General features: G+C 42.3%; 1 long non-coding RNA gene across 2 annotated transcripts in view; it reads right to left on the reverse strand.

Moving 5' to 3' along the window:
- The window catches only part of LOC148141126 (uncharacterized), a 136,304-nt gene that overhangs the window by 35,046 nt on the left and 79,366 nt on the right, over nucleotides 1–21,892 (reverse strand). The window contains exon 3 of one of the 2 annotated variants that reach the window (XR_015752821.1): nucleotides 6,634–7,312. The exons of the other annotated variant lie outside the window; for it this stretch is intronic. This is a non-coding gene — a long non-coding RNA (uncharacterized LOC148141126). Of the gene's footprint in view, nucleotides 1–6,633; nucleotides 7,313–21,892 lie in introns of those variants that run through there. 2 annotated transcript variants of the gene reach the window in all.

Genomic DNA, 21,892 nt, shown 5'->3' on the forward strand with positions numbered 1-21,892 from the left:
AACCAACAACAGACCTGAAGAGAAAAACACAGGAAACATAAATATTCAACTGAACAGAAAGATCGTGATCCCAGATGTATATTGGTGAGACAAAGGTTGAGGTCTGGGTAAAAAACCTCAAACAGACATTTAAATAAAAAAGTAAAAATATAAAATAATTTTTAAACAAAACAGCTTGGAAAACAACACAAAATACCCAGGCTGAAAAGTTATACTTAAAAAATTTAAAATCTCGTCAAGGCCATGAGACTGGACTGGTGAAGCAAAACATAAAGATGACTACAGTTGGCATATAGAGTGTAGTTCAGAATATCATAAAGAAGGGCAGTTTAGAATGTTGCTGTAAGCATAAGGCAAAATAAGATTAATGTTTCATAAGTTCAGGAAAGCTTTTAAAGCATTCATGGCTTTTTGAGTGAAGAACCTGATCCAACAGTGACAATCTAAATGAAAAAACTGATAGCCAAAGTGAAACTCAGAAACAAGGAAGAAATTCCATTACTAAAATGCCAGATAAAGAAAGAAACAATTTCAAAAAAAGAGGATTTAAACACAAGGATAAAACAAATCTGACATAAGATTGCACATTGAGGAGAAAGTGATTCTTGGAATATAATACTGTTTCAAGACAACAAATCTGAACCATGTGTTAACATACAGACTTACTCCATCGGAGATATGATGGCAATTCAAGCAAGAATCAGACCAATTTAAAGAAGCTTTAAAAGCCTTTGATAGTGTTTTCAGTCTCAGAGCAAATAAACTTTTGGAAACACACAAGTTTAATAGAAGAATTCAGCAACCAGGTGAATCAATAGCAGATTTTAATCAATGATTTATATAGATTATTTGGGTGAATGAAACTATGGAGATTTGAAAAAGAAATTTTTAGCAATTGAATTATTGTTTGAAAAGCTGATGCATCTCTCTCAGACTTATTACAGTCAAAAGAAGATCTCACGCTGAAAACAAACCAATATAACCAGTGAGTCAATCAGAAGTTCAAAACAAAATAGAAATTTCTCTGAGTCTAAACATCCAAGTTTATTGAAGTGTGCAAGACAAAGAGAAATCTTCCCAAACTCCCCAAGCTAAAAGCTACAATAGGAGATACCATGCTAGGAACCTACCAAAACTAAATGAATGTCAAAGACTATGGATCAGAAATCAAATCAGAGAAAAGTTCATTGTCCGGAGAGATTTAAATCAACAACAATCTTTCTTGGAACTCACACCAAAAGGTATTATAAGAAGGAAGGGTTTGGAGGGATATGGTCCGGGTGCTGGCAGGTGGGACTAGATTGGGTTGGGATATCTGGTCGGCATGGACGGATTGGACTGATAGGTCTGTTTCCATGCTGTACATCTCTATTACTCAATGACTCTAAGTGATAGGTGAAATTTTACTCCAATATTTTGAAACACAGCAAGCATCTATTTGGATGAACCTAAAACCAGAAAGAACCATTTTCTATAGATTCCAGTGAAAACCCTCAAACCAAGAGAAAAATAAGTTATAAAGAAATAGTATTGATCATCCAGGCTCATCAAAAACATCATCAGGGAGACTGAAGGAACCTGCTGACAGATTAAATCTATGACATCAGAGACCCGGAGGAGATGGGGCAATAATAAAATGCAATCACAAAAATCAGTACATGGACAATGGTAGTCAGAATAAAGACTTTGAGGGTAGATGTAGTGTAAGAAGGTTTGACAGTGATAGAGTGCGAGTGAAAATGCCCGTGTAGTGTTTTCAGAGACAACATACTAGACCTCTTACACAGCCTTCAATAGAAACAGGCATGTTTCAAGTACCTTCTGTAAATAATTAATAGTTGATAATAAAATAATTACTGTTTAAAATACAAAAGCTTTAACATTTTTCCTAATTAGATTGGACTAATTATTGGGGAACCAAACTTTGAGCCAAACCTTTCAACAAACATTTAATAGATGCTTCAACTTTTAAGTTAAGGATGTAAATTCCAGCAATAATAGCTGAAAGGCAGCATGAATTTGAAACGGGATTTCCATCACCCACTATCATTAGCCTTCCTCTTCAACTGCTTTCATGTCTGTCACCCCTGCTGTCTCTGCTATGTTTTCTGGAGCCACTCAGCATCTCTGAACCCAAACAGCATGCTCATATCTCAGCCAATGATGCGGTTTATCTGATTGATGGGTCATGTATGTGAGGAGGTCCTATATCCTTCATTCCCCCCAGGATCCAACATCCTTCATTTCCCCTCAACTCTAAACTGATAAAACTCACTGCCTAAGGAATTATTGGTACAACCTATGCATCTCACTATCAGTTCCTAGTGCAATGCCTTTAAAATCAACAAACTGCAGGTGCCATTTAATCACATGAAAACAAATACCGTGCCAAGTATGTTGTGAGCTTCTAAGTTACATTGATTGCAAGTGGATCTGCACAGAATATACTTGAAAGGAGTCATTCTGAAAGAAATTGTAATAACGTTTTTTTGACAGGAAAAATATACTTTGATGAAATACATCATATTTTTGATACCTTAGAGTTAGAAGATTTGGGAATATGGCCATATGTCATAGGTGTTACATGATATATTATAGGAACTCTTGATTTATTTATAAGATTGTTTGTTCGCTTAGTAACGGTTCTGATAAGATTGATAATCGTGTTGGCTGGCAAAGTTTGCATGGACATGCACTCAGTCTGAAAATACACAGGGAGATTAAGAGCAGGCGTTGCTTGAAGGTCATGATCCAGGCTGCAGTCTGAAGGGAAAGCTTGGGACTTACTCTGTAAGTAAGTGACAACAGCAACAGTATTGGCAAACTGTCCACAGCAACATAAAGATTCCAGCCACTGTTTCTTTCCAAGACAATAGGAGTAAGATTACAATATAATGTTTCACTCTGAGGCTTTTCCCCAGAGAAATTACTTGTGAAAAACCATTTTACAACACAATACCTTGCAGTGCTGGAGAGAATTTTTCTCCTTGCAGAAAGGCTGAGTATACTTGCTCCCAGCTGGAGCAGGCCAAAAAATGGAGCATGAGAGCTGTACGTGGGTGGAAAATGGTGAATGGAATTAGATAATGATATCAATCATGATGGGCTGAAGGGCCTCTTTCAGTGCTGTAGAACTTTCTGAATCTTTGACTCTAATGAGTTTGATTGCAGATTTGAACGTATCAATCAGAATCCACTAAAAAACTGAAGATTTTGCAAAAAGTATAATTTATAAACAGAATAAACATTTGACTTAAGTTATGAAAGCTGGGAACACTGTTTCCTATGGGGATTTAAGACCTTGCTCTAAGGTAGTTGTTTTCTCCTGAACCAGGCCTGATTTTAACTTGATGGGTTTTCAGTGAGTTACAATCTCACCCAGTATGCTACATGGAGCAAAAAACTTAAGTATTTTCATTTGAAGCAGAGTCTTCTGTCTATTAATGCTCATTGTTGGGATACTAGCGTCACTGACCAAACCAGCATTTGCTGCTTGTCCCTTAGAGATGATGAGCTACAATCATGAACCACAGCAGTCTATGGAGCACAGGCGATGTCAGGAAGCCAGTTCCAAGATTTTGATCCATCAAGTGTGCTTACTTGATTTGATTTGATTTATTGTTGTCACGTGTGTCTAGATAGTGAAACATTTTGTATTGCATGCAATACAGACAGATCACAACATACAAAGATCATAGGGTGATTGAACAGAGCAAAGAGTACAAAGTTACAGCCACAAAGAAGGTACACAAAAAGCAAGATCAACATTAGATTTGAAAATTGAGAGGTGTATTCAGAAGTCTAATAATTTAGTGCTAAAGTATTAGTAGAGAAATGACAGGGAGACGCTATGTTCAGCAAGCCACTAAGTGACTGCAGAACAGACCTCAAAACTTTGCAAGGGTTTTTGGAGGTTTTGGTTGATTCCTTGCGAATGTCAAATGAGAATGTCGGACCCCAACCCAATATCTTCCAAGGAGAATTCCTGCTTCCCTCACATCCAACCTGAAAGATGGGGCAAAAGTTTGAGAAACAAAAGCAGAAGTCAAGAAGATGAAAACTCCCAAAACTGGATCAGCAGCATGGTCACAGTTGGAAAAAAAAATCCCGAAAGGCTGTGATTGTGCACGGTTCTAAAAGATCTCAATAAAACTTTGAAGAGATCTCACTACCCTGTACTAACCATTGAAGAAAGCCTGTCTCCCATGTTGAAACAACGAGCCATCAATCTTGTTGAAGGCCAAATTGTCTGAAATGGTTTTTTGGGCATTGAAAATTTCAGTGATGGGAAAATGATTTGAAGTTATGTGAAAGATAGAAAGACTCAGTATAAGGGTGACGAAAAATATCTGCCTCTGGGATCATGGCTGAAGTCAACAGCATAATCTGCTCGAGAAGGCCTGTGTGTTTATTGATTATTTATTTACTGTTTTTGAGCAATGAAAGGTTGACCCATGTAGCCATACCCAAATTCCTGTTGATGATATTGCCCCTCTCCTGCGTGACATCTCAACATGGGCTCCCATTTGGGTGTGACACTTTGAGCATTTACACCACTGAAGCAGGTTGTTGCTGGTGTCTCTGCCCCACATGAGCCTCCACCCCCAACCTTCCTCATCTAAAGCCATCCATTCATCTCTCATCTGCCCAGCTAGCTTTTCTTTAAATGTGCCCATGGTATTTTCTTCAATGACTCTCTCTCTCTCTCTCCCTTCTTTGCTCTCTCTCTCTCTCTCTGTAGCAGTGAGTTCCCTATTCTCACTGGGTATCAAGGCGTTCCCTCCACTCTCTGTCAGAATTATCAGTGATTATTTGATATTTGTAGCCACCAGTTCTCATCTCGTTCACGACCTAATCGCTTACAATCTTGAAGGACATACCGAGGAAAATCAGAACGGCTGAGCTGAGGATATTGACTGGAGGAAGCCTGGTCACAATGTCCTGTGGCTGTGACAACTGGTATCCAACCAGCAAAATAAACCTCCCACTTTGCGTCAGATATGACTCCAGTCATTGGAGGGTTTTCCCAGCGGCCTCCGTTGACCTCAGTTTTGCTTGCTTTATCCATTCCTCTACATTACAAACAGCCTACTCACCTGTCACGTGAGTTATCCCTGATTCCTTGTTGTCTGTTTTCCACTACAATAAATAGGGAATGTGGATGTGTCGTACAAAACAGCAGATGGTCTGGGAATTAATTACAAATTAGGGGAGGCAGGTGTGAGTGGGAGTGTGCCTGAGTGACAATCAAACCTAACTCAGTGTCATATCCTCAGAAACTGCCTCTGATTCCTTGTAATTCAGATATAACCTCAACGCATGCTGTGACCTTCTCTATTAATCTGACAGTGAAACACACACATTGACTTAAAAATAAAGGAATCTGAACTCATCTGTGGTTACGTGACCCTCCTCCCACAAGCATATGTCAGTGGATCATCATAGAGTTCAAGTCTACAGTGGTCAGTTTAGGGTTTATCATGAAGCAGGAAGTTACGACCTGACAGCTGGGGATACAGACAGATGTTCTTTGTGTCCCAGCAGATGTAGCCTTTCTTTGTGTTGGCTGGTTTATTGTCCAAAACTGAAGTACAGCAGCAGAAAGGAGCTGGCATGTGCATGAATTGTAAAGCGTTGTTCTTTCTCAGGAATTTTACATCTTCAGTGAGAGATTAAACAGCGTTTCTGAGTCTCGGGTCTCTTCTTGTTCATTTCTTTCCTCTTGGTACAGGTTGGGGACTTTCCCGGACGCCGCAGCCAGAAATCTGATTCATTTCGAAGTCATGCTTGTGAAGGAAAGGCCTTTATATTTCAACTCAAAGGGCCATCTGGGAGGGGAGCGAACCAAGCTGGACAAAGTCGTGACCAAAACTGAAGTCGAGTTCGTTGTAGGACACGTAGTGTAACTCCAGTGAACACAGTGTGGTACAGCTCAAAATGGAAACAGTATCTAACATGGTGATTATGTGTTCAACTTGGCAACTGCTTCACAGATTTAATTATAATTTTTTCAACGTCTTATTTCCACTGCCCCTCCTTTAAAAAATGGACCTGCTAAATCCAGAGATGAATGCTTAATGTGTCTGTATGCCAATTCTCTGCCATCTATTTTAGCAAGCATGCAAACCGATTTAAAAATCCAGTATAGGAATACTGCACAGAAGCATGTATTTATTCAGTAATGAAAGACACACTAACTTCAGGGCCTTTGGGTCCTCCAGAGAGTGTCTTCAGACATTTGTGAAGCTGGTGTGATATATCAGACTCCACTGTTTTTCTTATATCTTAGATTGGTATTTATGCTACTTGTTGTTTTCTCATCCATTTTCTCTTACACCTACCCATCAATCCCATGAGGTTTTGCATAGACTCAATGGGCCAAATGGCCTCCATCTGTGCCCTAATGACTCTTTTGACACTGTCAGGATTCACCCCCACTGTGGGTATCCATTGCTGGCCAAGAGGGAGAGCGAGTGGCCTTCACTCAGGCTCCTGCCAGCTCCCTCCTTTCAGATGACTGACTAAAGATACCAGCCAGATGAACAGAGGAGCCCACCCACTGGTTTTACCCCCCACCCCCCTCCTGGTTATTGCAGGCTCTTACCCTAACTCTACCACTCTCAGGCCAAGCATTGCTGCATCTTACATAACGTTGTACAGCCTGGAGAAAGTGGCACCGAGCTTTCCCAAACCTTCCACATGTCTGATGTTCTGGCTTCAATTGTGTAGCAGAGTCAAACTGTAACCCTTTACCGCTCAGTTAGTGCCGGCTGTAGCATTGGACTCAGTTGATTCAGACACGTATTTACTGGAGCTCTGGACTACACAGGGAATATTTGTAGAACTCAGGCTACATGTCCTGCATCTCGGCCAATAGTGGAGCAATGCATTGCTCTGAGGGGGTGGTGAATTAGTTCAGTTGGTTGGATGGCTGATTTGCAATGCAGGGTGATATCGTCAGTGCAGGTTCAATTCCCACACTGGCTGAGGTTACCACGAAGACTCTTCTTTTCAACCTCTCCCCCTACCTGGTGACCGTCAGCGTAAACCACCCCTCGTTGTCTCTCTGCCTAGTGAACGAGCTGAATTATGGTGACTTAACCTTTTTAGACTTGGCTGCAGCAGGAGGCATGCTGGATACAAACACATGACTCGGTTAAACCTGTTGCTTCAGTCGCCAAGCTCTGATGTTATCACTGATCCATGCGTTCAAAATGATTAGATTTGGTTGGAAAATATGGATGTTCCTGGATATCGTGCTATGTTCTCTCCATGTTCATGGGCAGACAGAGTGTTAGCTCAACTGGAGATCCTGCAGCAAATGGAGAGAGCAAGAGAATGAGACATTGTTCGGGGGTTGAGGGGGTGCATATTGGGTGTGGTGGTGGAGATGGTGCAGGTTCTGGGTTGGTTGAAGGAAGATTGTACTGGCGCATGAAGTGGTGTTTAGTGTTTAGTGGTGGGTACTTTGGGAGGGGTGGTAGGAGAGATGCTGGTAAGGGGGAGGATGATTGTTGAGGAGGGGAGGATGTATTTGGCGGAGTGGGAGTTGGTGGTTAAAGGCAGGGCAGATGGTGGTTAGGACAGATGGGTAATGGGTTAGGGGGGGAATGGGTAGAAAGGGGGAGATGGTGGTTACAACAGGATGGCGAATGGTGGTTGGGGATGGGGGGGGAATGTCACTGAATGGGAGAGTCTGATTTAACTAAATCTCTACTGAGTCCTGCCTGCCAACCAGCTGGAATGAAGGCCTTGAAATCTTGGCACAGGGGCTCATACTGGGGACCAATGTGAACCAGTTTCACCAGTCAATGACTTGGTCAAAGGCTTTGGACACATGGGACAGAAGGTTGAGCCGGGTGAAGGATCTGCCACTGATCAGGAGGGCATTGTGATGATGAACCTGGGGAGCAATCCCAACACATTCTGGCCCACCACAAAAATCTACAAGGTCAATTTCAACTTATCACCCGACCATCTTTTGGTTTTCAACATCTCTCTTTAGCCTTCACCCCTCATAAAAAATATTTCTCATCCTTGGAACATTCTCATAAACCTCTTCTGCACAGTCCCCAGTGCATTCCCATCCTTCCTAAAGTGTGACACCCAGTATTGTACACAATATTCCAGCTGAGGTCTAACCAGTGTCCTATGTTGGTTCATTATAGCCTCATCATACCTGCTCCTTTACTCTCTGCCCTTATTATAGAACCCTAGAATCTGTGTGGTTTATTAACAGCTCGTTCTACCTGTCCAGCCACCTTTAATGACTCATGCACATGTACAACCAGGTCTCTAGCCTGTGCCCCACAATCTGAGCTGCCTCCGGAATTTTAATTTTGTCCCTTTTAAGGATGTAAAAATGCGGGCCCTGTATCGACTGCTGCTGCACACCGTCCACCGCTTCTCCCTCATCCACCACCGTGCCCATGATATGTTGCTTGTAAACTAGGTGGTTTTAATTGAACAATCTATCAAGTACAGCGTGCCCATTTACCACCGGGCGGTGGGGATCCCCAGTGGAGGGCTCTCTACGCGGGAGTCCTCCCCCTTTCTCTCGGAGATCTGGGGTGGAGGGTGCTGCACGCAGCGGTCCCCCGCAACCGCAGATTGCGGTGGTTCACGGACTCCCAGCCCAACTGCTTGTTCTGTGGTGCTGTGGAGCCTGTGGACCACGTATATATTGGGTGTGGGCGTTTGCACTCCCTTTTTGATTTTCTCAAAAACCTTCTCTGCTTTTAGTTGCACTTCAGTCCCATGCTCCTGATCTTCGGGCACCCGGTAGGGAGGAAGGAGGGCAGGTCTGAAGACATCCTCGTGGGTCTGCTCCTGGGCCTGGCCAAACTGGCCATAAACAGATCCAGGCAGCGGGCTGTGGAGGGGGTCATTAGGGCCAACTGCCTGCCCCTCTTCCGCGGTTACGTTAGAGCCCGGGTGTCTCTGGAGAAGGAGCACGCGGTGTCAACCGACACCCTAGAGTTGTTCAGGGAGAGGTGGGCGCTGCAGGGAGTGGAGTGCATTATTTCCCCCTCCAACTCTTATTTTGATTTAATCCCTGCCCTCCCCTTCACTGTTTGATCACACAGCATTGCCCTTTGATGTGAAGGGCACGGCTTGTCACTGGCCACTCGAGTGTTTCCTTTCTTCCTGGTGGTGGAAACTGAATAAAGATTCATGCACCTTGTGTCTTTCACTGTGTCTCACACCTGCACACACACACACACACCATGGGTGCTGGGGAAAAATAAGCACTACCGTAGTTAGGCGGTAGTGTGGGGGTAATAGAATTTTAAAAAAGAAAAAAAACAGGATTATCAAACATCCTTTTAAGAAAGAAGAAAAAAAAACAGGTGTCTCTGCTCCTGCAGACCTTTTAGAATGGTTTAGTTTATATTCTCTTCATGTTTCTTTTGCGACAAGTGTATGATCTCACACTTCTCTGCATTGAACTTCACCTTCCAACTATCGTCCATACAAGTGCTCCATTAAAATATGCTATGGCTTATTGCTCGGAATAATATCTGCAAGGAGATTTGTCGCATTAGTAGATTTTTGGCCATTAATTTCACTGGAACAGTCTTCACAAAAGCAAATTATTAATTCCATTGTCAGCCTATCAGTAAATTCCCTCGACAGGGGATCGCAGGTTATCTGAATGAGATAACTCACTGGTGAATGCTGCCTTTGAATAGTTGCTGTGCTGTACTTGATAGATTGTTCAATTAAAACCACCTAGTTTACAAGCAACATATCATAAAGTGCTCATTCTTAGTTCAATTAATAACAATGAACAGCTGAACTTGTTAAATCTGCAAGTCCTGAAATTTGTTGACTGTTACAATTTATTCTGTATCGTATTAGCCCTTAGTAACCTCCATTAATATCTGTAAACTTTGAAAATATTGCAATTGTTCGCCAGTTGTCTTTTCTTTGAAGCTAACATGCAATTTGTTTTCTCTCTCCCCTCTTTCAAATCATTGAAACATTTCTGTGGAGGTAATATTCTGTTACCTCATCCAGGACGTAATCCGTCATGTGCCAATCTAGAGGTTTGGACAATTATTGGGAATATAGCAGTTTGTAAATGATCACAGATTAGGCATAAGAGATCAGTAACCTGAATGGGAAACAGTCCAACCTGACTTTACACCCTTTGGAAAAAGCCTTGACTTTGGATGATACCGTAAAATGGGTGATGTTGATTCTGTTACATAAAAATAAAATACAACCTTTTAATTTACAAGGTCAGTGTTCTATACTGAGGAACATCTCCAGTGGGAAATGGACAGACTCTCTCACAGCTGTGAAATGTTTGGTTTGACCATTATTACCAGGAAGGCAAATTACTTGGTCCAGATGTTGCCATAGCATTGTCTATCAGCACGTGACAGTGGAAAACTTCACATATTTAGACTACATATTTACCAGCAATCTGTCATTTGATGCTGAAATTAATACATGCATCGCAACAGTTCCAGTTGCTCAGTCCAAGCTGAGTAAGAAATTGTAGATCAACAGCAATCTAATTGAGAACAGCCAACAGCGAGTCTGCCAGAGATGGATTGCCCAAGCACTCCTCTGCAGTGATGAGGCCCAGACAACATATGCCAAGCAGGAGAAAAAGCTGAATATATTTCACCTTCAGTATCTCAGTGGCATTACCTGGCAGGACAAAGAGACCAACTTAGAGATCCTGGTGCATAGAGTCATACAGTCATACAGCATAGAAACAGACCCTTCAGTCCAATCAGTCCATGCCAACCACATTCCCAAACTAAACTAGTCCCACTTGCCTGTTTGGCACATATCCCTCCAAACATTTCCTATTCATGTACTTATCCAAATGTCTTTTAAATATTGTAACTGTACCTGCATCCACCACTTCCTCTGACAGTTCATTCCACACACAAACCACTCTCAATGTATAACATTTGCCCCTCCTGTTTAAAACGTTCTCCACTCCTTAAAAATATGCCCCCCAGTTTTGAGCTCTCCCAATCTAGGAAATAGTTATTCACCTTATCTCTGCCCCTTATAAACCTCTATAAGGCCATCCCTCAAACCTCTATGCTCCAGTGAAAAATGCATGCCAACTCTATCAACATACACTCATTCCTAAACCGCTAATTTCTGAGTTGGCTTGGCCACTTTCATCGAAAGGCTTATGGCCGTGTACCCAAAGACCTTCTCTGGGTCACAACCACCTGCATGTCCACAGCTCAGCTACAATTGAAATACAAAGAGAGCGGACAGTAATATTGACAACTGGGAGACTGTTGTTGATTGCTGTGACATCCAGAGGCTGACTGTTTGAAAAGGCATTTGAAGGGGGCAAGCAGAAATGAAAAGCTGAAGAGAGAGCCCAGAAGAAACAAGGCCAGTACACCTTCTCAGCCCATTCTCTTTCTGTGCAGCAGGAGGGGGGCAGCAGAGATGGTCATTGTCAGGGTGGAGCTCCTGAGTTACACCAGCCGATGTTTAACAGAACTGACCACCAAACCATCAAACAACAACAGGATGGAAAGGTTGCCACAGTACATTGTTTAACTCCAGCAAGGAAGAAACTTGATAGATAATTTTATTTTGGAAAGGTACACATATAGCCTGGGAAAGGTTTGGTGCTCTGGCTTGTAATCAATATATATGCGTTGAAAATATTACTCCACATAGCTACATATTACAGGAGATCATAAGAGCCCAGGTTGTTTTGTAAAACTTTGCATGCCCACTGGCCACAGGGAATAGGAAATGATGAGCTTTCAGAGAGATTTGTGTCAATAGATTAAATGTCAGGAGTGAATGGTTGCTCTGTAAATTATGCTGGACAAATCTTTCCATTCTGACCAGCTCAGTGACACCAGAGATAAATCCTCACACAGCCGCAGGTTTTCTTTCCTTGAACAGTATCTGCGATTTTGCTCTTTTTTTTAATGCACTCATTTTGAAGTTGTTGAGACAATTTTAGCTTTGACTTTGTATAACAGTGAATGGCAGCCCATTCTACATTTCTGGGCTGTGTTAAGAATTACACCAGAAACCAATTTAAGATTATGTGCATGTGTTCTGAGAAAGGGTGACTGGACCCAAAACGTTAACTCTGATTTCTCTCCACAGATGCTGCCAGACATGCTGAGCTTTTCCAGCAATTTCTGTTTTTGTTTAAGATTATCTGTTGGGCTCACAAGGAGACGCAGTTGTGAACACTAAAGTTACTTAGATTAACACACAGGACCCTGTTTTATGTAGACAAAATGAAATTTGTACATCCATAGCACCATTGTCGCTAGGATAAAAGGGGTCATGGAGACTGCCAATTCCTGCTGTATTCCCATGACAACACCCTGACCATTCAGAGTCCACCTTCATGATCTTGCTGCATCTCCATGACAATGATGGCCTGACCAATTAGCACACTCTTCTCACATCGTATAAATTACTGCTCCTTTTATCAAATGTCTTTCTTGAATTCTAGTCCTGATGAGTACAAGACAAAATACTTCAACTTCATATCTCCTCTTACCTATGTTTAAAAGTTTAGTATTACTGAGCAATTATTTTTGCATTTCTTCTGATTTGTACTTCCAATTCTGTTTCACACTTCTCGACAAATTCATAATTGTCCCCATTTTCTTTCATCTTTTAGGCTCCCCTTGTTATTCATTTTTCAAAGGAGCTGCCGTATTGTATTTGTTCCATTGAGAGATTCTTTGCCAAGCCATAGAAGGATGTGTCTGTCAAGATTCACCTTCTGTGGGAAGTTGGGCTGCAGCCATTCCAGGATGACTGGGAACTCTGGGAGTGGGGAACGAGTCTCCTGGGAGTCTCAATCTGAGAGCAATAGCTTTACCAATATGGTTTGTTCCTCCATTCACATACATTTATCTTGACTCAGACATTATTCTTTTATTCTTTACTCTTCCGTGGAATGCTTGCCCATCCCTAATTGGAATATTATTTGCAATTCTGATCTCCCTCCTATCGGAAGGGTGTTGTGAAAATTGAAAGGGTTCAGAAAAGATTTACAAGGATGTTGCCAGGTTGGGAGGGTTTGAGCTACAGGGAAAAGCTGAATAGGCTGGGGCTGTTTTCCCTGCAGTGCCAAAGGCTGAGGGGTGACCTAATAGAGGCTTATAAAATCTAGAGGGACATGGATAGGGTAAATAGACAAGGTATTTTCCTTTCGGGTGGGGGCATCCAGAGAGCAGAGGTTTAGGGTGAGAGGGGAAAGATTTAAAAGGGACCTATCGGGACAACATTTTCACACAGAGGGTGGTATGTATATGGAATGAGCTGCCAGACGAAATGGTGGAGGCTGGTACAATTGCACTATTTAAAAGGCGTCTGGATGGGTATATGAATGGGAATGGTTTAGAGGGTTATGAGCCAAGTGCTGGCAAATGGGACTAGATTAGATTGGGATATCTGGTTGGGATGGACGAGTTGGGCCAAAGAGTCTGTTTCCGTACTGCACATCTCTATGACCCTATGACTATTTGCTTAGTCATTTTCAGAGGACAGTTAAGAGTTGACCACATTGTAGTGGGTTGGCAGTCAGATGTAAGCCAGACCAGGTCAGGGTGGCAGATTTCCTTCGCTAAAGGGCATCAGTGAACTTGATGGGTATTTACATTAGTCGACAGTAGCTGTCATTGTCACCATGGACTCACTTTCTGTTAGAGGCAAAGCCTGCATTGTAGTCAGGAAACATGCAAGAATACTGGATTTAAATCTATTGAAATGTATGAATAATATAAATAATTTGAAAATTAGTTACCATTTTTAAAAGAGTTCTCTTACCCTTGAAATCCCACATGAAGCATTATTTTGCAGGTGATCAATAATCAGTATATGTGGGATTAACTCATGTGTTGCTTGGCTCCAAGTTTCAGTTTATTTAATTCATTACGAGACTGGGTTCCTCCTTTTCTTCTCCAAAGGTGATACTCCCCTCCCAAATCTTAACAAGATGCCTGTGTGATTCTGGGGTTAATGGCAGCTGCCCTTCCCAGAATCCACTTGGTGCCAGACAGCCCCCTGAACATTTTAAAGGAAAGTACTGTGCAGCTAAGGAAGGAATTTTTTGTATGTCAGCTGGTCAATTCAGTTCTGCTTCTGCTTTATTTATGACAATATCACAGACTGATCTCTGCATTCTGCCAACATTAGGGCTGTGAAGATGGTAGAACTGATCATGAAAACCATTAAATAGAAATAATCTAAACATAAGTCTTGAAGATATAAAGTGATGAAGTAACAAAGAAGATTGATGAGGGCAGAGCAGTAGATGATCTATATGGACTTCAGTAAGGCGTTCAACAAGGTTCCCCATGGGAGACTGATTAGCAAGGTTAGGTCTCATGGAATACAGGGATAACTAGCCATTTGGATACAGAACTGGCTCAAAGGTAGAAGACAGAGGGTGGTGGTGGAGGGTTGCTTTTCAGACTGGAGGCCTGTGACCAGTGGAGCGCCACAAGGATCGGTGCTGGGCCCTCTACTTTTTGTCATTTACATCAATGATTTGGATGCGAGCATAAGAGGTACAGTTAGTAAGTTTGCAGATGACACCAAAATTGGAGGTGTAGTGGACAGCGAAGAGGGTTACCTCAGATTACAACAGGATCTGGACCAGATGGGCCAATGGGCTGAGAAGTGGCAGATGGAGTTTAATTCAGATAAATGCGAGGTGCTGCATTTTGGGAAAGCAAATCTTAGTATGATTTATACACTTAATGGTAAGGTCCTAGGGAGTGTTGCTGAACAAAGGGATTTGGAGTGCAGGTTCATTGCTCCTTGAAAGTGGAGTCGCAGGTAGATAGGATAGTGAAGAAGGCGTTTGGTATGCTTTCCTTTATTGGTCAGAGTATTGAGTACAGGAGTTGGGAGGTCATGTTGCGGCTGTACAGGACATTGGTTAGGCCACTGTTGGAATATTGTGTGCAATTCTGGTCCCCTTCCTATCAGAAAGATGTTGTGAAACTTGAAAGGGTTCAGAAAAGATGTACAAGGATGTTGCCAGGGTTGGAGGATCTGAGCTACAGGGAGAGGCTGAACAGACTGGGGCTGTTTTCCCTGGAGCGTCGGAGGCTGAGGGGTGACCTTATAGAGGTTTACTTGGCTAATCCAAGTTGCATAAACTCACCTCATTAATTATCTATTCCACCCCTAATGCATCCCTCACATCTGCTTCCAACACCATCTTATCACCACCATTTCCAGAACAACCCGCCACCAATACTCCAGCTGACTGTTTTTAATCAGTGTGTGAGCTTCTGAGGTCAGTGCTTGACAGCAAATTCTGAAACTGGAAATGAATGTGTTGACAAGTTGATTGGTGTGCTCAGAATTTCAGGAAACTTGGAACAGCTGCACAGCTCAGGATGAACACTGCTTACCACCCATGTATCAGATAGCCAGTGATTCATTGGCATTCCTGGTGCTGTACGCCATCTTTAAAAGGCGGTCGTGTGCATGGACTGGCACTGCCAGTTTGGAGCTGTCCTCCACATTTGTTGACATCTGCCCCCTGGACACGGCTGAATCAAGCAATGAGTGCCCCATGGTGCGATTAGGGACCTTGAGGTTTGCCTGGAGAAGGTGGTACACAGGCTGGACTTCCTCTGCCCCCATGGCCAGCAATGGAGGCCATGGCACTGGTCATGCCAGTCTGGCCTGAGGTGCCACCTGGGTTTAAGCAGTCTCAGCTATCTGGAGTAATACCTAGCCTGAAGGTCAATGACCTTCTTCACTCTGTCAGAGCAATTAACACCATCTTCTCTCGATACCTCGCACTCATTATATGTCTGTGTGACTGTGCCCATCTCCCACCAAGGATCACACTCTACCACTGTCACTATTGGCTGAAATATCTTCCCTTACTCATTCTCACTCATTCCTATACCCGGCACCATAAACCGTGCATGCCTTCTGCATTATCCACTCACTCAGGATGCCGCCTCTACCTGTTTGGCATGGTGCCCGAGAAAACATGGAGATGACCATGCTGACTCTTACGAGGAAGGCCACCAGACTGTCTTCCCATCAGGCACTTAGTCTGGAGTCAGAAACCCCTCCTGACAGAAAATGCTGGCCAATCAGACGTGGAAACTCCTGAGCTTGGAAGTGCCATATAGAAAGCTATGATTACCCCAGAGTCCAAGGGCACAGGCTAAGTTTATTGCGGGTGTGGAGGATTTGGGAGGGGGGAGTGAAGGTCTTCTGGGGCAGGGAGAGCAGAGTGGGCTCAGGAGATCCAAATCAAAGATGGGCACATGGCTAACCCTGCTAACCCCTGAACTATGTACAATGCCTCAATGAGGCATTGAATATTTTTGATCAAAACTCCCTATGACCATGCCCCCCCTCCCAAAGTTGAAGAGCAACATGCACTCTTTTTCCCTCTGGAAAGATGCCTATCTACAGGATTAATTCCAGCAGGATTGGGCAGGTGCCCTTACAAATAGTGATCTACTAGTGGTTGAGAGCCTCAATTAATGCTGGGACAGGCAGGTCAGCCATGGACCTTCCTGTTCAGAATTCAAGTGGAGGTGGGTAAGTATCAGGGACCAGGTAGACCTCCTCCCTTCTGAACAAAATGTCCTTCTTCCTTCTCCCCAACCCACAGGAGATTCTGCCTCTGATCTTTGATCAAGAATGAACTTCCCATGATGATTCTACAACTCTTCTTCCTATCAAAATTCCAGTTTGTATTTTTGTTATTCTTGTCTTCTTTTTATTCTCAAGGCTGTTGCCCATCCCTAATTATCCTTGAACTGATTGGTTTTCACAGGGCAGCTAAGAGTCAACCATTTTGCTGTGGATCTGGAGTCACATGTAGGTTAGACCAGATAAAGATGGCAGATCTCTAAAGGACATCAGTGAACCAAATGGTTTTTAATAATAATTAGTATTAGACTAGCTTCCAATTCCAGATTTTTATTTAATTCAGATTTCAACATCTGTCACAGCTGAATGTCTGAGGCAAAGTTGGCAAACAACTTGTAAGCTGTAAATTTGTTTTACCAAAACCTTTGACTCATATCCAGAAATAACTGACAATAGCAAATAAGTTAACATTCCTGAACTCTACTGGATCTAATTATAATTTGATACAGCTAAAAACAAAACACATCTTTATTTTTATACGTTAAAATATATTGTGTCAGCTGGTTGCTTAATGCTTGTACTCATGCCTTCTGACGTAGAAGGTTGTGGGATTGTAAACCCATTTCAGAGATTTGTTAGCACATGATGGAGGCTGACCTACCAGAGCAGCACTGAAGGTGTGCTGCACTGTTGGTAGTGTTGGCTTTTGGACAAGGTGTTACACCAAAACATTCTCTGATGGATTTTAAAGTTCGATCGGGACTATTTTGTAGAGGAGCTGTAGAATCCTCGTCTGTCTCCTGATGGTCACTTAACCCCTGCTCAATACTTAAAAATAGATCATCATGAGTCATTATCATATTACTGATCTGAGGAAGAGTCACTGGACTTGAAACATTAACTCTGATTTCTCTCCATAGACATTGCCAGACCTGCTTAGATTTTCTGATATTAATAATATTTCTGATCTCTAGCATCTGCAGGTCTTTTGGTTTTTATCATATTACTGTTTGTGGACTGTGCTAATCATGCTATGTTTCCCGTATTACTCAGTGAGCACACTTCAATAATACTTCTTGGGCCTAACATAACTTGGTCACGTCCTGAGGTCACACAAAAACATTTTGGAACTGCACGTCTCTCTTCCGAACAAGTTGAGAGGAGATGATCCATTTAACAAGGAGATGCAGATCCACTTTCGTTACTTTAGATGCTTAATGTTAACAAAAACCATTTCACAAGACGTGGCAAAAGAATATTGATTTAACGTGTAGCTTTCATCTTAAAAATCCTGAAATGAGCTGACTGAAGGCTCCACAAGAAGACAGTTTACTTATTCTATCGGGATCTGGACATTAGTGGTGATGTCAATATTTATGCCTTAAATGCCCTTGCAAAGGGCAGTGGTCAACTCAGTGGTTTCCTAAATAGATTCAGAAGGAAGTTAAAGCTCAAGCCCATTGCTGTGGATCTGGAACGTCATATAGGCCAGGCCAGGTAAAGATGGCAGATTTCCTTCCCTAAAGGACATTAATGAACCAGTTGATTTTTACAGCAATTGAGTAGTTTCACGGTCACCATTGCAGAAACAAATGATTGATTCCAAGTTTATTTAATGAACTGAACCTAAATTCCCCAGCAGTCATTGAGAGACTTATACAGCACAGGAGAGGCCCTTCCGTCCATCGAGTTTACACTGACATATCTCCCATTAAAGGTTCCTGATCCCAATTTCCTGCACTCATCCCACATCCTTGAATGTTATGATTTTTGAAGGACTCATCCAAGTATTTTTGAAAGATTGTAAGGTTTCCAGCCTCCACTGCATTCCCAGGGACTGCAATCCAGATTCCCACCACCCGCTGAGTGAAAACGTTTTTCCCAAATCCCCACTGAATCTCCTGCCTGTTATCCTGAATCTATGCCCCCTAAACATTGACCCCACAACCAAGAGAAGCAGCTGCTCTGTTTTCACCCGGTCTGTATCCCTCATAATCTTATACACCTCAGTCATGTTCCCACCCCAGTCTTCACTGCTCTAAAGAAAACAATCCAAGTCTATCTAGTCACTCCTTATAGTTCAATTTCACCAACTCAGGCAACATCTGGTGACCTCCTCTGTGTCCCCTCGAGTGCTATCACTTCCTTCCTAGAGTGAGTGATCAGAACTGCATATAGTCCTTCAGTGTGACCTGACCAATGCTCTGTACAGCATTACCTCCTTGTTCTTATATTCTACGCCACGACTATGAAAGCAAGTGTGCTATATGCCACCTTAACTATCCTATTCCTATGCTCTGCTGACTTCTGAGATCCGTGAATAATTTTCCCAAGATCCCTCTGTTCCTTTAAGATACTCAGTATCCCACCATTTATTAACTACTCCCTCATCTTGTTTCTTCTTCCAATGTGCATCACCTCACACTTACCAGGGTTAAATACCATCTGCCACTGGTCTGTCCACCTGACCAACCCATCTATACCTTTCTGCAACCTACAACTATCTTCGCTCTTAACCATTTTACCAATCTTGGCATTGTCTGCAAATTTGCTTAAAATTTCCCAGACATTTTCATCTATATTATTCAGGTACATAACTAACAGTAAGGATCCCAGTACTGATCCTTGTGGTACACTGCTAAACATTGGCCTCCAGTCACTCAATCAGTCTTCCTTCCTTTGTGTCCTATTACTAAGCCACTTTCTCATCCATCTCACCAAGTTTCCCACAATTCCATGTGCCTTAACCTTCTCACTCAGTCTCCCATGTGGGTCCTTGTCAAAGCTTTGCTAAAGTCCACATAAACAACATCAACTGAACTTCCCTCATCGCATACTTGATCGTATTTTCAAAAAAATCAAACAAATGTGCTAGGCATGGCCTCCCACTGACAAAACCATACTGACTATCCCTAATTAACCCACACATTTCTGAGTGGGTTAATTTGCTCCTTTAGAATTTTCTCCAAAATGGTGAGGTTTGAACTCCTGACCCTGGATTATTAACCCAGACCTCTTAATTACTTATCTAATCACATAAGCATTGTGCTACTGTCTCCAAAAATGACAGGAATAATTATGATTTTTATCCAACATGACAGTTTAGACCTCAATTGACAGAGGGTTTTGTTTTTGCTTCATACATTATATTAAAATATCCCATAAATTATCTTGAAGAGTCTAGACATAGAGAAACATATTGCAATTTGTAGAAAGAAAATGTGTGCAAGGTCAGATTTGAGATAGTTACATGCATCACGTGACCAGATATCGTGTGATTTGATGTCACATGATTAAATCTCCCGGAATAATATAACCAGTGTTGACAAGCCTAGGAACAAAGTCAGCAGTGACATCCTATATGTCTGTGACAGATGGAAACGATCGCCCCCTTCTCCTTCTCAATCTGTCTGTACTATTTAATATGTCAGAAGTCACATGACACCAGGTTATAGTTCACTTTTTGTGCCTGTGCGCTTCCCTTCATTTCACCTGATAAAGGAGCAGCGCTTCAAAGGCTTGTGATTTCAAATAGACCGATTCAAATATAACCTGGTGTTGTGTGACTTCTGACTTTGTCCACCCCAGTCCAACACCGGCACCTCCACATCATTAAAATGATTGACCAAATCACCCTCCTCTAACATCTCTTCATCATCATCCTGCCAGTGAGGTTTACTCTCACCTGCTTCCATTAGTGATAGATAGAGCATCACTTGCAATAATGTCTCTCCCTGCTCCTTTACTGCTATCTCTGGCGATGTCCCCTGAGGATTGACCCTTAGACCCCTCCCATTTATCATCCACATGCTCCATCCCCCTTTGCACCATCATATTTTCGCCAATACGTTAACAGCACCCATTTCCATCTCACCACAACCTCTTTCAATTCTTCCCTTGTACTCGAAAATAAATTCCCTCCAGCTGAATATTAAGAAGACTGAAGTTGTTTGGTTCAGACTCCAAATCCATTCCTTAATTGCAAACTCCACCACTCTTATTGACAATGACCTGAACCTAAATTATTCTCTGTGCAACCTTGGGGTCAGATTTGACACTCCAATGAGCTCTGATCACATATCTGCACCAACACTAGAACCTCCTATTTTCACCTCTGCAACATTGCCTGCCTATGTTCCACTCTCAGCTCATCTGCTGCTGAAACTCTCATTCATGTTTTGTTGACAATTCCAATACATTCTTAACCAGTATCCCATCATCCACTCTCTGTAAAGGCCATTCACTCTGTAGCTTGCGTCCTGACTTGCACCAACTCTAGGTCAACTATGAATTTTGTGCTCCCAACTCAGAATAGCTCCCTCTCTGGAAAGACCCTGGTTTTAAATTCTCCATCTTGTTTTAAACTACCTTGACATGCTCTTCTTCCCTATCTTTGTAATCTGCTCAGCACTCCATGAAGTCTGTTTTTCTCTCATTTAAGCCTCTTGAGCATCAGAGATTCTAATTGCTCCATTGGGTGCCATGCCTTCTGTTCCAAGTTCCAGAATTCACTCCCTATACATCAGTCTGCATTTCTACCTTTAAGGTGTCCCTTAAACCATCACCTTAGTCTAAACCTTTGGTGCTCTACCTTAAGATCTCCTTTATGTGGCTCAATATCAGATTTTTGTTTTATAAAACACCTGTGAAATGCCCTGAGCAGATGTATTACATTAAAGGTGCAATATAATGTGAGTTGCTGCCATGATGGAGAAATTTTTCACAACTTCAAACTCTCTGGCACCTTGATCAGTCATTCACTGCACAAATCTGCATCACACACAATGTTGCTGTATCCCCATGATGTTGTACCATCCCAGCACACTGACAGAGGTTCAGTTAAACACAGAGTTTGAGTGAGATACTGAGTAATTATAAAACTTAGTGCAAGCAGAAGACTGATGTTTGGTCTCTTTACTGAAGGAAGGACACACTTCTATCGGACGTAGTTCAGAGAACAGTCCCAGGGTTGATTCTTGGTATGAGAGGCTGGTCTTATAAGGAAAGCAAGGTTGGAAAGTAAGTTATCAGGAGGATGTGCTGAGCCTCCAAAGGGTGTAATGTGTACAAGTTAAGTGTCCTCAATGTATATAACAATTCAGAGAAACTTTACTCAGTGCATTCCTCGAATGAAAGGCTTCTCCTTTGAAGAAAGATCAAACAGGTTTGGCCTATACTTATTGGAGTTTAGAAGAATCATCTTACAGTCATAGGATCAAACAGCACGGAAACAGATCTTTCAATCCAACCAGTCCATGCTGAGCATAATCCCAAACTAAACAAGTCC

The sequence above is a fragment of the Chiloscyllium plagiosum genome, unplaced genomic scaffold (genome assembly GCF_037043375.1).
Source record: "Chiloscyllium plagiosum isolate Xiang-an unplaced genomic scaffold, Cpla_swu_hap1 HiC_scaffold_34, whole genome shotgun sequence".
Lineage (NCBI taxonomy): Eukaryota > Metazoa > Chordata > Chondrichthyes > Orectolobiformes > Hemiscylliidae > Chiloscyllium > Chiloscyllium plagiosum.